Genomic DNA, 18,763 nt, shown 5'->3' with positions numbered 1-18,763 from the left:
CATAATTTAACTATGTTTTTCATTGTAGATACATCAATTTTACATTAAATATCATTGTCCTGAACATTAAAAAACATCGTTTTTGCCATTTTTACAATGAAGAAGGGGGGTCGTTATGTATCTTAACAGCATTTTTTCAGGCATTTTTTCCATACATTTAGAAGTCACTGACAATGTTTTTCAAGGTAAAATTATTGTCGGTGGTAGATTCAACAACAAAAAACGTTGTTGAAACATGGTAATGACAACAATCGTTTACAAGCTTACAGTAAAAATACCGTGTTTTTTATGGTTCATTGGGTATACTCCAAAATTGCTTTATCACAGTGATTTTCAACTGGTGGTTCACTAACTCTTGTGTGGTCAACAAGATAATGATCAATATAGTGAAAGCACAGACAAACAGACGTGCCACTTCCAAAAAAATTCCTCAAAAATTTTCGTCCTTATTTGAAACGTCACACCAGTGTTATGCAAATGACTGCAAGACAATGGCAGCAAATTTTCAACTAATCCGGCTCTCATTGTATTGCACAGCTCTCTCTGCTCCCCACACGTTCGGTAAACAGTCCGACAGCAACTGACGACAGCACACATGCAACTCCTAACGGGCTGTTATTTTTCATCTCCTTATGAATGTTGGCTCTTCCAAGCTGTCGCAAATGACAGTCTATAATCTTCCGACATCCTTTAGCACGAATCCGAGCGGGATGTCAGGTGATTATGATTCACGACAGTAAGGCCGATGAAAGAATGAAAGTGAGATGGTGCGAAGAACGTTTTTTCTCACGTGGGGAATAATATCAACAATGGAAACGGTTTGCTTTGTATTCAATATGCCACCGGCCTGTGAAAAAGGAGAAACGAAAAAATGCGAGTCGATGACAGCCGCAGCCGATCAGCAGACTATCAACAGCAACAGGACATCCTTAAAAATGAGCAAACTAGGCTGTCATGTCCGAATGAACAAAATACATGCGTAAGAATGAGCTATCGTGCGCAATACAAGACAATTTCTATAGCTAGTAAGCTGTAGCTGTATGTGAGCTCTCGTGAATAGCTCATGCATGAGGCTGTTAGAGTGAAAAGTCGTCAGTATAGTGTCGCTCTCCAGTCATTTTCCTAAGCTTGCCGTCACACTCATGCGCCACCATGTGGGCTTATTGTCTACCAAATTATTTTCGTAAAACGGTTTTGTTTTTGCTAATGGGTGTGCACGCTTGCACGTCTGTTTGTTTGTAGTGAAAGTATATGAAATTAAACATGAACATAAATTTAACAGCTTCACGGTTTTTGTGATGCAATTTATTATTCCCCAAGACTTTCACCATCATCAGTTCAAACCTTCGACACCAGTTTAAAAGTTAGTCAACATTGCGCTTTGAGACTCTGACATGTGAAACCTAGTTGCCAAATTGGCGTTTTTTTTTCATCGCTTATCTCTCTCTCTGAGCTACTTTTGTAAACATGTTTGGTGTTTGTTAACCAAATGAGGATTTCAACCCCAATTCATTCAGACATTTTTCACTACACGCAAAACTTTTCCTTATTACTTTAGAAGCAATAGCGCGAAATTGCCTTTTAGGTAACAAATCCATTACTTAAAAGGCAATAAAATTCTTCCCCAGTCAAGTAACAACACATACTGTCATATATTTAGCACGTGTTACGGGAGTACGACTATCTAATAATGGTCGTTTCAACCACATGCAAAATTTTTTCTGTCGAAAAATGCTCCCTTTCCGTCTCAAGTAAAAAAAAAATCACACACAGTCGCAATTGTTGCACATATTAGGCCTCTGCTAGGCTGAATGCCAACGCGAGCGTTCGGGCGAGATTCTTGCCATAGGTAAATAAACAACCGTAAGTAGAGCTGTTCATTAGTCTACGGCAAAAATCTCGCCCCATCGCTCGTGTTGGCGTTCAGCCTAGCAGAGGCCTTACAAGTTTCTTCGATCTCCAATTCATCCGGTGTGCGTGTCTTAGTTCGCTCGTTGTATGCATACGGAGTAGCGAAAAAATATGACAAGAGCTGCCAAGCAGCATTTTCTCCGTTAAAGAGTATGCAAACGTTGGCGATTTCAAAGATTTGAAATGCGCCTTAAAATAGCTATCTACAGCACATAATCATTGGTTCGTAGAAACTCATTTGGACCTGTTTGAAAATACAAAACTTGTGCCCATCCAGAACAATATTCGCAACTTCGGCAACTCTGGTCAGACAGTATTGCATATTTCCATTTCAAGTAAACACTGGGAAACGAAACGAAAGTGTTTCTAATTAGACATTTGAGGTTGACGGTTAAGATTCTGATTATGTGTGGATGAAGGGGACAAAAATGAACCAGATCGTTGCATCAATACAAATGCAGCGAGTGAAGTCTTGCTAACACATGCATTGCGGTGCTTGGCTGTATGTTCTCCTGCAGAAACACATACAAGCGTGTGGCCGTCATAATTTTTATTACTTTTTGTTTGTTTCTTTTTGTGTATAATGCACAGTCATAAGACACAAAAAGTAATAGAAAATTGCCCTAAAGTAATAAAATGTTCCCCGTTTGCGTTGGGTCTACCGAAGAGCTAGACAGCTGAGCTTTCAACAAGTGATAGTGTGTCTTCCACATACATAAGACATACGTAACACTCAAAATAAAATAAAATGATATGAATAAAATCACTGTTTGAGTAGTTTATGAAGGTGGTGTACCTACGCAGCCCTGCATTTGTCTCGTTCCCACTCGAGAAATGCTGCATTGGTTTTGTAAAGAACTTTTTGACAGTTCTATATGGAATTTTCTTTGGGACTCGATAAAGCCGAGAAAAAAAAATCATTTTGTTCATTGTTTGTCGAGCAGTTGTACAGGACGGGGTATGGCGTGAGGCAACGGGGGAAATGGGGAAACGTGTACCAGAAAAAACGTCAGTATTACGTATGTCTTATGTATCTGGTGTTTTCATTTGCCGCAAAACGCACGTTATCCTCTCTTTTTCCGATTATTTTTTGTATTTCTGAAGGGTATTTGGACTAATAGAGCTACTGCGAACGTCTTGTTGATTACGCTGATCGACAAAAGCGAAGAACGTTGCCCTGAGAAGATTATAGGATGAGAAGGAATCTCACTTGTGGACACCCTTTTGTCGCTGAGATCGTGATTGAAGCATCTCCTTGTATCTATTCCTGCTTCCTTACTTGTATCTTTTCCTGCTTTCAAATGATGCTGGCAGTCCTCGCAGAGCGGAATCATGTAGCGCGTTATATAATTTTCTTGGTGCCGTTGAACTCCAATACAAGCCGCGTGAAAACACTTAGCCCAGTATTCACACTTCCACAGGAATCGATCGTCACCAATACAGCATGTTTTGATACAGCAATGCATGATAAATTTGTTATTAACGTTGCGCGTAGATACGGTATAGGAAAAAGACACGAACAATTTCTGCGCGGTGTTGAAAATATATTTAAAATTGCTAACGCAAGAACGCGGGCGGGTCAGTGAATTGTATTGAAGTCAGAATAAATTATAATATTTACAGGAGCGCTGCGCAAACGCGCCCGAACTTCAAGGTGGTTCAACTTCGAAGGTTCTCAACTCTTTTCTTCAGGAGAGCTGCATTGATCGAATGGGATAGGATGCATTGATGAAAGGGCCTTCAATGTCAAAAATGCGCGTGACACCGTCTCATGATAATTAAGCGACTTTTCGACATGCCAAGAAGAGCAGTTTTCGTGGCCTTACCAGGTTGGTAAGCTTTGTGTAGTGGTGAGTTCTTGAGGAACTCATGGCGGATATATGGCCATCTGCAATTTTCTCCATTAACTTAAGAAGTGTAGATGTAGAATGCCATCTTGTCCTGGAGACTTCATCGGCTCAAATGAACTTAACGCATATTTGATTGAAGCTTCCGTAAGCAGCCTTCGAGAGTACTGAATCGAGCCATTGGACGCTGTACGACTTGTCCTTGCCTCGGAGTCTACTGCTCCAGCGTCAGTTGTTCGTTTATATATGTTGACCCAAGGAAGTGTATTTCCAGAGGAACCCGCACTGATTTCCTACTTAGCAAGCACCTGGCCTCACGGCGGAGGTTATTGAGCGTTCCGTTTCACAAGGGCCGGTCGCGACACACAAACTTCTCCTTTATTAGACAGCTGACTATGTAGACGTCAGTGATCCTACATTCAACCCAAGTAACAAATCTGGTTTTATCAAAGTTCTATAGCGCTGTGTTGGCTGTATTAAGCGCTATAAAACTTTGATAAAACCAATCTTGTTATTAGGGAAGATCACTTGCGGCAATTCGATGTGCAAAATGATATGTCGGTAATCTGAGAAGCTTGGTTCTTCTGAGATATGCCATTTTTTTATTGTCTCGTCATTTAGTGCTGCATAGATTGATGTCGAAGATTTTTTGTGACGTTTGCTATATTGCCATGTTGGAAGTAAAATATTCAAGATAGTACTCACCCACAGTACTGTTATTGGTATCCTAGTTGCCCCAAATCGTGTGCTCAGCATTCGCACATCACATCCGATGAAGAACGGATTGTTGACCATTTCGCAGTGCTGCACGAGCTCGCAGACTTCCTGGGTGGAACATCGTCCAGGTCACCGGGGAAGTAAGCGGATGCGATGAGCATTTCTTGTTTCCCTCTGGCAACGGGACTTCTGATATTACGGCAAAGACGTCACGTTGAATAAATTATATAATTGGAGTGTTCCCGATAAGTCGCAGATTGTCAGGAGTTGTCAGGAGCAGGGCTCAACATTTTCGAAACGAAACAATGAAACTGATTATTCCGCGCTGTCACTTCGATTCGAACAGTTTCATTTTCACTTGATTCCTTCCAGCTGCTGTCAACGAATAACTTCTTTCTCTCTTTCCCGTCTGTTGTTCATCGGATCGATTCAAATGGAACTGATGACTATTTCAATTGACGGAGAGAGAGACTCTCTCCTTTTCTTCAGTGTCTGAATTGAAACTAGCACTGCATCGCGTCGTTTGATGATAGTTTTCTAATACCACAAACCGCAGTTAAAACGGCAATGGATTCCAATATATACGTCACGCAAATTCCGATCGCTCTTGATCACTGGCGCTGCTTAACCACTTCGGATTGTGAAGCTGGTTTTGATGTTCTCCGTTTCATATTGTCACGGTTTTCTTTTCTCCCTCGTATATATATTTGCGCGAAGTACTGTATGGAAGCCCCCTGTCTCCGTTAGCGCTCATTGTCATTTTCGATTGAGAATTGTCATGTGAGAGTGACGGTGATAATCTTTTCTTTCAATTGAAACGCATTTGTATTAGTTTCTAGCCCTTCAGTTGTCAAACTCAAAGCAAGGGCTTCCCAGTAGTTTTCATGTGATTCACGAAGAGCTTGAGAATGATACAAAAACTTTTCAATTGAAAGCGACGGGTCAAAGCGTCACTATAGCCTGATAATTTGTCAGGCTCTGATCAGGAGTCTTTTAATGGATCGAAAGGCGCTGGACCTGATAGACTACCACCTCTCCTTTTTAGAAATTGTGCTGCGATGCTTGCTATTCCTGCATCGTATATTTTCTATTTATCGATGTCAGAATAAATTTTCGCGAGTGCGTGGAAGACTGCTGCTATTACACCCGTTCATACAGCAGATAGTACTCACGAAACGTCATGAACTACCGAGGTATTTCGATTTTGAGTTGTTTGTCGAAGGTATCTGAAAGCTTTATTCACGACTCGCTTCACCTGAAGATTCTTTATGCGCTCGAGAAGCGTCATCAAATCGATGCCGTTGATATTGATTTCGCCAAAGCCTTCGATAAGAGGCCACATCTGCTGATGGTCACCAATCGCGATGTATTCGTCCGTGTAAATAGTACTTACTCTCTCCCATTCAGGATTCGATCGGGTCTGCTCCAAGGGGGCCACTTAGATTAGTGCTCAACTGTCCAGTCCCCAAAAAGTACACACCTAACGGCACCACTGAGTGTTCGGTTAAAACAATAATGACATCTGTCACATTTTTTGGTGAATCTCGGTTCACCTAACTGAAATTTTGACACAAAATATGTGATAGCTCGGTAATATATTATGCCAAAATTTCAGTTAGGTTGAACTAGAGATACTTAGAGAGAGAGAGAGATGAGCGATGAAAAAACCGTCAATTTGACTACTAGGTTTCACGTGTCAGAGGTGCCAGATCTCTTCCCAAAACGCATTGTTGACTAACTTTTTCATTCGACTCGTATAACTGATAGTGACGGTGTAAATCATGGGGAATAATAAAATGCATCACGAAAACCGTGAAGATGTTAAATTTTATGTTTATGTTTAATTTTATATACTTTCAGCATAATTGATCCCTATTTTGTTGATCATACAAAAGGTTTGTGAACCACCGGTTAAAAATCACTATGTTTAACCAATTTTGGAGCTTTCTCAATTTATTTTTTAACAATAAAAAGCATGGAAAACGTGTCGAAAATAAATATATCCTTAATTGCACTTGAATGAAACACCTTTCAATGTGTTAGCTTTCTTGTTCGTTTGGATCAGATTTTGACATGTTCGTTTGGCTCACAACATTTTCTTCGCATATCTCTCCCTCTGAGTATTGCTAGGTTGAACCGAGATTTACGAAAAAATGTGACAGCCCGTCCCGTCGGGATGCGGTATATTTTTCCAAATCTGTATCATATTTCCAGTTCGCTTATTTTTCTTTCTTCCTCTACTCACATACTGCCTGCTTAATGAACTTGCGTGTTAACGGGAAAAAGCCGTTGTTAAAAATAGAAATTCAGTTCGAAAAAATGTGACAGCTGTCATATTTTTTTTAAACTGAGCACGCAGTGGTGCCGTTCTCGGCAAAAATTACCGAAACCGTGTCTGTTTACTATACTTAGATGATACTAGGACTACTATTAAATCTAGAATAAGGTAAAATTGAGAACGATACCATCGAAGACCAGTAAATAAAAAAATAAAATAGATTACTCTTCTCAATTCCTTCAAATAAAATACTCCATAGACTAAGGCTGTTGCAGCAACCCTTGGTGAAAGCCAGTGCGGTATTCGATCAGAACGATCTACAAAGGACCAGATGTTCACCTTGACGGTTTCACATTCTTGACGGAAGCGACCGACGAAGGTAATATTCAGCAGAATCCCAGATACAGGTCTATGACTTCGAGGGGAATCTGGCATGCATTAAATGTGTGCTGTCGACAGGAAAAGAGCAATCCAAGATCGAATTTTGCTGGTGGCGTATTTTAGATCCGCCATAGCATTTCTATGATCTGTCAGCAGACACCGACCGAAACTAGCAATGTGTTAAAAATAAAATTAGAAGATTCGACTTTTCGTTACGTTTTGTTTTGTTGAAGAACAAAAATCCTCCAATAAACTCGGTCACTCACCGCGTTTGTTGAAATCCACGGACATCCAATGCTTGCCAGATCTGCTCCACTTGGTCTAACCGTTTTGCTCGCTGCGCTCCTCTACGTCGTGTACCAACTGAATTTCCTGCCCAGCATATTCGTCTGGCTTTGACCAGCCTCCACTGCCACATACCGTCCTCCTGTACTCCGCCAAAGATGGTTCTGAGCACCCGTCGTTCGAAAACTCCGAGTGCTCGCAAGTCCTCCTTGAGTAGCGTCAACGTGTCGTGCCCGTAGAGAACAATCGGTTTTATAAGTGTTTCGTAGAAGACACACTATTCGACCGCAGATGCTTGTGAAACCACGACTTCTGTGTATAATCCGCTTCCAAGTCTCACGGCTAATATGATTGTCCGAAATTACTAGTGAGCCAGCCTGGACGTAGACTACCTGGAGCGCATCACCGTCAATTATCACAGTATTGTCTAAGTGGGCCCTGTTGTGCTTGGTTCCGCCAGCCGTACTTCGTTTGGGACGTATTTATCTACAGCCCAACCTTCTCTGCCCCGCGTTTTAGTCTGGTGTATTGTTTTGTCACCGCCACAAATGTTCTGTCGACAATGTCTACGTCATCGACGTATCTATCGTAGCCTTAAGCAGTTGGATCAGCTTTCCGGTAAAGCCGTTCTTGTCCATGATCTTCCATCGCTCTTTTCGGTCAGTTGTATCACATGCGGCTTTAAAATCGAAGAATAGATGGTGCGTAGGGACTCTGTATTCACTGTATCCGTTGTTGACCAGCCTTCTACAATAACAGCTTGATAACTTCTCACGAATGTATTTACTAGTGGCTACAGACATTGGAAGATGACTTGAGAAAATACTTGAGATTTAGACGGTCCACACATTGTCGCTTTTTACACGCGCAATGTGAGGGCATACGCAGAAAATATGTTCAGCGGTTTTCTCCGTACCCGCAAGCCCGAGACACATGGGGGAATCCATGTACTCAAATTAATGTAGATACTGCTTGAAGCAGCCGTGGTCCGATTTTCGCAAACATAAGCCGATTAGAACCTCCAAGCTTACATAGTTTCCTGTTGGTAACTAACGCCATGAACCACGCTGATCTGCCATAACTAGGTATAGGCGAGGTCACACTGGCTCGAAGTTTTCGCTTACTGGCAGTAAGCACTACTAGACTATAACATATGAGATAATGTCGCTGTGGCGCTGTGTCGACGCGGCTCGAGAAGACGAGTTTGTCATGGACCATCATCCCCAGCAGTGTCAAAGATAGCTTTGAGGCAATTTTTCATTTTCCTGGAGAGCATTAACTCCTCGACGACGCACACTTCTAAAGTGCGATTCACGTTAACTCAACCTCTTCGATAGACTCGTAGTAGACCTCCAAGATTATATCATCTGTAAAACCTACGACCGCAATCCCTATACGGAATTTTAGCTTCAACACTTCGTCATACATGACATTATACAACACCGGACCCAGAATGAAATCTGGGGGTCCTCTGCGCTGTAAGCTTCAGTAATCTGTTTTATTTTGTATTGAAATAACATCATTCACATTGAAATATGTCATCTTTGTTGGGAATATAATCGAAATTTTGTACGTATTTCCCCCTTCCACTGATAACACATAGTGATATAACGACACGCATAGCCGTATCTCCATCTCCGTTGTGCCGGAATTCCGGCTAAATCCGGATTTCAGCTCACTTTCAATCGGGAAAGACCATCCTACCATATGAAGCAGAAGCAATCAACTAATTCCTAAATGAAACGCCATCACAGTCAACCACGGTAGGTTGTAACTGTCACAAACCGGCATTCCCGCAACCAATTTTCCGCTCTTCAGTGTCGCAATAAAGCTATCACTATCAGGATAACGGGCCAAACTGGGGACTCGGGTTGATGAAACAAGTGCAGGGACGGGAGAAAGAAATAAAAGAAAAACTCCCATACGAAAGAACATTTCTCGTAATAAAAGTCAAATAAGCGAAATATTTATGCCACCACGGAAGGATGGACTCTCTCTCTGCTTTCCCGCTGCTCACCGGCAGTCGGCAGCAAATGGAGATATATTCCTAGATCGGTGATATTGTACTGTGAAAAACACCAGACAGCTTCCACCGCAGAGTGTACAGGTTGGTACAGAGAATATGAAATATAATCGTTCTGCTTCGTACCAGCCGCACCCCTTCCGCTAGCCATCCTAAGGTATTTTCCGGATGAAGAAGAAAAACCAAACGGCAACAGGATAACCCTAATGGATTTCCGATATCATCGTTTGCTGCTCCTCGGACTGACATCAGGCAACACTACTCGAGAGCAACTACGGCGTACCTGAGTCGAGAGGTGCTTCGGAACGGTCCGACTGACAGCATCGTAACCAAGCAAAATCTTCGTCTTCGTCTTGTGTCTCGAAAAACTTTGGTTGATTGGCACTGTCAGAATTTTTACGAGACATACCACTTTATTTGATAGGATTCTGACTCGGGCTAAATAGTTTGACCCTTCGTGTCAGGTACTGATTTCAAACTGTAAACTTGTCCAAAATGATTGACAATTAATCTAAGACAATAAATTTTTATCGTGTTTAAGTTCCTTTTTACACTGAGAATCCCTGAATCCCTGAAAACACGTGGAAGCCAAAGTGGAGGTATCATCGTCGTAATCGTGCAGGTATATATAAGATTTTTTTTTGTTCTCTGGAACAGACAGCCCAAGGACAGATACCTTGGCTTTTGTGGTGTGACACAAAAGGGCAAAATATTGTTCCTAGACTGCCTGCCCTTCACGAGTGATATTTTTCTCCTCTTCTGAACGGGATGCAGACAAACAGGATCGTGAAAGCCGGAGGAGTAGAAGGGAGAGAATCTGCGGTTTCACTCATCACCGACGACGATTGCAGAATCCTCTCCCCTCGTGCTGCCAGGTTAGCCGTAAAGCCTCTCTAATAAGGGTGTTCTAAGCGATGGGGACTTATATATGCTATATATTACCAAGCTGTTGTTAAAATTTCAAATATTGGTTCTTTTTTTTTATTGTCGCTTATTTTCCGTCGGTCTAGTTCCGCCACTGTTGTGGCCAATCACCGACGCACAGGGAGGCGACTCCACACCCAGGACCCTAACTCACGACCCATTTATTAACGGACCGGCGCCAACGGCTTTACTTCCTCATGCGATGGAAGGCGTGATCCCAGAGATTTTTCGCCTCAGAAAATCTCCCGGTGTCGGCTAGGATTGAATCTAGACCAGTTGGGTTGGTTGTGAGTGGATCACGCCACCTCACAACCATCGACACCTATGTCGGCGGTGGGATTCGAACCCAGGCGTCGAGCGTGGTTGGCAGAGACGTTACCAACCACACTAGGCCCCCGCAAATATTGGTTCTGTTATTATGAACTTGGAGGAAGTCTTGTTTACGCTTTATAGCCGTCTGACTGCGAACTCTATTTTTCTTTCCTTAAGTTGATTTAACCATACAAAATTGCTTGATAGAAAATCTACGCTTATTTAAGCTTTCCCGCGAAATATTTCAATCTGTTCTAATTTGGAGGAATACTGAGCGTGTTTCAAGATGACTCTTAACCCTCTGGTTCCCAGTGCTGCCTTCAGACGGCCTTCACCAGAAACTAAATATCTCTTAATCAAAACATCTTTTCACAATTTTTCACATAAAATGAACTGTCAGAATTTTTAACTATGTTCATCTGCGGTTTCATGAACATCTGAAGCGCGCGAAAGCAACTGTTAAACTTTAAACATGAATAAATGACTAAATTGGGAAAAAAATATTTTGCGCTTCGTCCTACTTTCATCGTTGTCTGACCGGCAGGTAACTGAGCTGATGATGCAGGAGTTTGACAGTGATACGGACCTGGAGTGTGATATTTTGGATGATTTTGATAGTGACGACGATTACAGAGGGCAACCTAATGATACACCAGCGAAGCGCAATGAACCAAGTGCCCCAAAAAACGTTGAGCAACAAGCTAGGCCGTTGCGTTCTACGTTTTAAAAGTCTGAAAATTTTGATTCGAAATCAGACGCATTCAAAAAAAATCAGTGGCAAGACAAAAAACTTATACTGCCAAAGTCTGCCATTATTTTTGAAGACGAACCCTTACCTGGAAAATTCAAAAAGCTGGACACTCCATTTAAACGCTTTAACTATTTTTTAAATGAAACTATCGAAGAACACATTGTATTCCAAACGAATCTATACGCTGCGCTGAAAGATATTGGAACAACTTTCAACACAACACCGCAAGAAATTCGCAAATTTGTCGGAATTTTGTATTTTATGTCTGTTTACCGTTATCCTAGTGTTCGTTCATATTGGAGTGAGTATGCACTAAAAGCAATTAAATAAACCATGCCGAGAAATCGTTTCGAGCAAATAGGGGAACTGCTCCATTTTTCATCTCATTAAGCCGATATTCACGAATAATGCACGGATTAAACACCAACCTTTCACGAAATCATTGAACAAATAAACTAAATATGCTTACGTGCTCTTATGGAACCGTTCAGCATTGTGTATTTAGTAAAATTAGCTAGATTTATCCTAAATTTTGTAAAACAATTTTTCACAACGCTTCCATATCCATCTCAAAACTTGAATCACTGCTCAATTATTCATCTCACGACGCCCCCATACTCATCGAACTGTTAATCATGAATGAATCACATTACCATGAATGGACGTAGCCGCAGCCCGTCGTAGTAGGATACCTAGATATCCGCTGTAGTTGTTTACGTGCAAAACTGGTAACCTAGACAACCATTACAGTGCTGTAGATTTATGTCAATTATGTCGAAATAGTTCAACATTTTCAGTATGATTTTTTCGTATTAACAGAAACTGATTTGGCAACTTTTGATTTTCTTCAACACAGTAAACGCAGTAAAAAATAAAAAGTGGTCCGCTAGTGATGAAGAAAACTTTGGTTGGCTGCTGAACGAGTCCCGTTGTAGCAGTATAGAACAATGCGCGGATTATGTTTTCTGAGGTAGGTGATTGAATAAAATGAGTTTTCGAGTGCAGATGCCCGACTATAATATCAAATTTAGTACTTTTAAGTGAGTTTTTAAGGATTAAACTTTATGTGGAATCTAAAGTGAACTAAGAAGAATCCATTTCATGGAAAAGTAAATTGGTTAAAGAGAAAATATTACTTACTTTACTTTCAAAGTGACAGACCGATTATCGATCCAGTGCCGAATCCAGAATACGTCGCCATGTCCCTCTGTCCTGGGCTGCTATCCTCCAATCACCCCTAACACCTATTTCGCGTGCATCCTCGTCGACAGCAGACATCCAACGAGTGCGGGGTCTACCCTTAAGTCGACGACCTCTATCGGGATTCCTGCTAAATATAGTCTTCGCTTGACGCTCATCCGGCATTCTCGTTACATGCCCAGCCCACTGAAGCCTGCTGTGTTTTTTCCGCTTGACTATATCCGCCGATTTGTATGCCTGGTACACTTCATGGTTCATGCGTCTGCGCCAAACACCATTTTCTAGTTTGCCGCCAAGGTTTGAACGCAAAATCCTACGCTCAAAAACACCAAGAGCTCGCCGATCAGCCTCTTTCAGCGTCCATGATTCATGGCCGTAAAGAGCCACCGGAAGAATCAGTGTTTTATAGAGTGCAAGTTTAGTACGGATTTGCAGACTGCGGGACCTTAGCTAGTTATGTAGTCCGTAAAAGGCCCTGTTTGCGGCTGCTATCCACCTCTTTATCTCACGGCTAACCTCGTTGTCACATGTCACTAATGTTCCCAGGTAAATAAATTCGTCGACTACTTCAAATGTTTCCCCATCTAGCACCACCGCAGCACCAACCTCCGACGGACTACCACGCACTCTGCCAGCCACCATGTATTTCGTTTTGGCAGAGTTTATGACAAGCCCTAATCTCGCAGCTTCCCTCCTGAGAGGTCCGAAGGCCTTTTCCACAGCTCTACGGTTGATACCAATGATGTCGATATCGTCCGCAAAACCATGCTTCTCGGTTTTGCGACTTCGTAATGATGGTGCCGCTTCTCTGCACACCAGCCCTCCGTATAGCACCTTCCAATTCGATGTTGAACAATAAGTTCGACAGCCCGTCACCCTGCTTCAAACCATTTAACGTCACGAACGAGTCCGATATCTCACCGGCTATCCTGACGCTTGATGTAGAACCTTCAAGGGTGGCATGTATCAGCCTAATCAGCTTTGTTGGGAAGCCATGTTCGATCATAATCTGCCATAACACATTTCTCTTAACTGAATCGTACGCTGTCCTGAAGTCTATGAACAGATGGTGCGTCTGCAAGTTGAATTCTCGAAATTTATCGAGGATTTGTCGCAAGGTAAACATTTGGTCCGTCGTGAAGCGTCCCCCTCGAAAACCGCATTGGTACTCGCCAACAAAGGTTTCCTGCAACGGCCTCAGTCTGTGAAACAGGATGCGGGAGAGAATTTTGTACACGGTATTAAGAAGGGTTATGCCCCGATAATTGCTACACTCCCGGCGATGACCTATTTTGTTGATCGGGCATATGAGACCCACCAACCAAGTCCGAGGGCAATTCTTCATCAGACCACACTCTAAGCATGATCCGATGGATGGCACGATACAGCTGTTCACTCCCGACTTTGAAGAGTTCGGCGGAACGCCGTCCTTCCCGGCTGCCTTGCAGTTTTTCAGCTCTTTCACTGCTTTCTTCACCTCGTCCATGGATGGTGGATCCACAGCTTGACCATCATTCTTAGTAGTCATCCTGCTCCTTTCTTTTTTTTTTTTATTCTCGCTTATTTTCCGTCGGTCTAGTTCCGCCACTGTTGTGGCCAATCACCGACGCCCAGGGAGGCGACTCCACACCCAGGACCCTAACTCACGACCCGTTTATTAACGGACCGGCGCCAACGGCTTTACTTCCTCATGCGATGGAAGGCGTGATCCCAGAGATTTTTTTCGCGTCAGAAAATCTCCCGGTGTCGGCTAGGATTGAATCTAGACCAGTTGGGTTGGTTGTGAGTGGATCACGCCACCTCACAACCATCGACACCTATGTCGGCGGTGGGATTCGAACCCAGGCGTCGAGCGTGGTTGGCGGAGACGTTACCAACCACACTAGGCCCCCGCTCTCTCCTGCGCCTTTCGACTCCACTGTTTCCCTCACCGTTCAACAGCACACTGAAGTAGTCCTGGCCATCTCTGTTTTATCGGTTATCAGGTTCCCCTCCCTATCGTTGCACATGACAGGGGCTGACACGTTTCGATTCCTGATTCCGTTGACCTTCTTGTAGAAGCTTCACGCATTGTGCCTGGAGAAACAACCTTCCGCCTCCGCAAGAATACGCTCCCAATGCTGTCGTTTCATCCGGCGATGGAGTCTCTTTTCAGCGGCTCTAGCATCTCGATATTTACCCATGCTCTGACGAGTCACAGCCGAGACCAACATGTGACCCCTGGCGCGGTTCTTCTCCTCCGTCACTCGCTGGCACTCAGCGTCAAACCACTCATTGGACGCAGCTGCCGCAGTTGTACCCAACACTTCTCGCGCTGTAGTGCTGATCGAACTGTGGATGTGCCTCCCCTGTTCATTCAGGTTCCCTTCAACTCTTTTCTCAAGCCGTTCATCAACCTTCTGCGAGTACTCTGCAGCCACTCCTTCAGTTGATAGACGCTGGATGTTCAACTGTATCCTCCTCGTTGCCTTGGATTTCAACACGTTGGACAGCCGGGCGCGGATTTTGGCAACTACGAGATAGTGATCCGAGTCAACGTTCGGTCCTCTGAACGACCTCACGTCTGTAACGTCTGAAAAGTACCGTCCATCAATCAGAACGTGGTCAATTTGAGAGCAAAGCTCTTCATTCGGGTGCATCCAGGTGTGCTTACGTATGTTCCGGCGTGCAAAATAAGTGCTACAGATAGCCATCCCCCTAGCTGCAGCGAAACTAACAAGCCTCAGGCTATTGTCGTTCGTAGTAGAGTGGAAGCTTTGGGGTCATCCACAAATTACGTAAGGGTTTAGGGGGAGAGGGGAATCTTACGTAAGATTGAAAAAATTTAAAAAAAATGAGATAAAAGTTTACAAAACTAAAAAAAAATTAGTTGAATTATTTATCGCTGCGATCTTAACAGTTGAACCTTGGGAAAGTAGTGGATTCGCCGTCACTTGGTGATTGCGTGCTTTACTTCATTTCTACTTAATTTTGAATTTTGTTTGCTTTAACATAATATTAAATGTATTAATTTGTTTTGTTTTATCCTCTACGAATATGCTATGTGTAAAAAAAAAAGTTTTACCTTCGAAAATATTTTTTTTCCCTAAAAAGGCAATCTTACCCAAGTTTCGGGGGGGGGGGGGGGGGGAGAGGGGTAATGCAAAATCTTACTAAGCCTTATTATGGGGGAGGGGGGGTCGAAAATTTCGAAAAAAGTTCTTACATAATTAATGGATGACGCCTTTCCCTTCCAGTTACGGGGCGGAAGAAGTCTTCCTGCTCGACCTGTGCATTTGCATCTCCGATGACAATCTTTATATCGTGTCTTGGGCACTCTTTGTATGTCTTTTCCAGAAGCTCATAGAACTCCTCCCTTCCGTCATCTGGTTTCTCGTTAATCGGTGCGTACACATTCATTAGGCTGTAGTTGAAGAAATTGCCCTTAATTCTCAACACGCATATACGGTCACTGATCGGCCTCCATCTAATGACACGCTTCATCTGTTTTCCAATTAGCACAAAATCGACTCCTCTTTCTGCTTTCACGCCGCCGCTATAGTAGATGTGGTACTTAAATGAAGTGTTCGCAATAGGATCTACCGCTCGGAATTCGCGTTCTCCCGAATTCGGCCACCGCACCTCTTGGATAACTGCAACCTCCACATTCACCTTCCGCAGCTCTCTAGCCAGAATACTTGCGCGTGCCGGTTCGAGTAGAGTCCTTACATTCCAAGTACCGAGTTTCCAATAATCGTTGTCCTTTTTCGTTCGCCTAGGTCCATGCCGATTATTCCGTTCCGTATTTATATCTGGTTTATTCGTAGTATTCAATATTCGGTATGCTGCCTTACTAGGGCTGCGATACCTAGTCTCGCGACGGGGCTGCCGTCTTTGATATAGCTGGCGAGGCACCGCGTTTCATGATTCAGCCGCCCGCTCCGGATCAGACGTTGTTGTACGCCACCCCTAACATGGAGAAACAGCCGCGTAAAGAGAAAATATATGTAATATATAATATGAGATGAATATATGAGCTGAGATGAATAATGGAGCAGTTCCCCTAAATATCTCCACTTTAACGACAATAGTGCCATTCCTCGTGAAGGATCTGCTGGATACGATAAGCCGTATAAAACTCGACCAATTATTGACCATTTCAACCAAAGCTTCCAGTCAGTTCCAATGGGACAGCACGTTTGCGTCGATGAACAGATGTGCTCCACCAAAATGAAAACATTTTTGAAGCAATATATGCCAGACAAACCACATAAATGGGGCATAAAATTGTTTGTCCTGTGTGACGCACATGGCTTTTCTTATAGTTTTGAAGTGTATTGTGGCACCGGGGACAATATTGTTTCGGCGGGGGATCCAAATTTGGGAGCATCGTAGAACGTAGTTCTGCGCCTATCAAAAATCATTCCGGATTTCAAGAACCACATAATATATTTCGTTAATTTTTACACATCTTTACATCTACTAGTGTACTTGCATTCACGCGGCTTTTATTCTCTGGGAACAATTCGGTCTAATCGGGTTCCTGGTTCAAAATTACCATCAGACGCAATGCTAAGGAAGGTTGAACGTGGATACTCCTCTGAGTGTGTGAGTTCTGCATATGGAGTCGGATGGAAACTGTGCAAACAATCAATGTAATAATTGAACAGAAAATCAGCTTGTAAAATTTAAATAACACCGATTTTCAAAGTCAATTTCAAGCAGTTTTTCTGGTTTTCGACAACTTGTAGACGTTATTCAAAATAACTTGGTATTCCTGCCTTCATGATTTCGTTTGTTAATTATTTGCATTTAAAAAAACTAGCTTTGTTTCGTTGTATGTAAACTCTAGTAGAAATTAGTTCAGGTGTATGAAACTAAATACAAACAGCAATGAAGGAGATCCGGATAGTTTCGCTGTGGGAGCAAATCAGTAAATATGCTTTGTAATCTTCATTTATTTGAATGCCCTTGGGAAGGAACTACCAACAAACCAGATCTAAAATCGAGGAAACGAATAAGACATTAAAGTAAGGCTCAGCAGCGTAAAGGAAAACGGAATTCCAGAGAGACATATACCGGCTTCAGAAAAAAACAAGACAAAGGAAAAGAATTTCAATTCTTGTACATTAGATTTGGAAAATACTCCACCGTTCCCCGTTCTAAGCACTTTATTATGGAACAGTGGCTGTGTCTAAAGTACGTCTACATAGTTGACACAGAACCATCTTGACCTTTTGTTTTTTTCTCAAACCGACTTCCATCCAACTGTTAATATACAGGACAATTATGGGCCGGCACTACGACCCTACAATCGTTAACAGTCTCTCCCGAAACGAGATTCGGGCACACGGCAGCAGGTTTGCAACTTTATGGGAACATAAAAATGAATAACGAAATGGTTTTCAATTACTAAATATGTTTTATGTACTAACGCATGGACTACGTAAAATTTTCACAACTAGAAAACTGTACGACATTTTAGCAATTCTTACGACATGTAGAAGCGCTGTCACTCATGGATTAAGCACACTGCTCTATGAAGTTGAAAGCTGTGTTGGAGAAACCATCTGAATTAAGCTAGGAGTGAATTTTGGAATCAGTATTCCTGAATCATACAACTTCTCTTTCGACTACATGAATTCTATCAATTCTAGGTGGGTCCCGAGAAACGATTTCGCAGCTTAGTGAGTGCAGCTTAAGAAAATAATCGTTCTGGAGAAACCAATGCTTCTAGTACTGGCAGATATCTCTTCGCTATATCATATATGTCGTTGGAAATAGTACTCGAATTTAGCGTCATTCGATAATCGGTTTGTAATGACTCGATGTTAAATGTCTGCATGCAATACTGTGGTTGCTCCTCGGGTACACGGCTTTCAAAATCAGGCTAGTTTTTCAGAGTGTAAACAGAAAAGGCAATGAAGAAAAAAGTGTAGTAGAGTCTACTAGACTCATATGCATTGTTATGTAAGCCGCGTACTGGTACACTTAGAAGTGCCAATTTTTACTAATCGGGATTTCATTCACAACGTATTAACTTACTCTCACTTCAATCGTACAAATCGTACAAATTATTTATTGCGTTCAATTTGAAACCACGTGGTAATGGCTTTTTAAGTTTGTCATTTTTATTGCAGCTGCTAGGAAATAAA

This window comes from Wyeomyia smithii, chromosome 1 (assembly GCF_029784165.1).
Source record: "Wyeomyia smithii strain HCP4-BCI-WySm-NY-G18 chromosome 1, ASM2978416v1, whole genome shotgun sequence".
Taxonomy (NCBI): domain Eukaryota; kingdom Metazoa; phylum Arthropoda; class Insecta; order Diptera; family Culicidae; genus Wyeomyia; species Wyeomyia smithii.
This window is presented reverse-complemented; position numbering follows the sequence as displayed.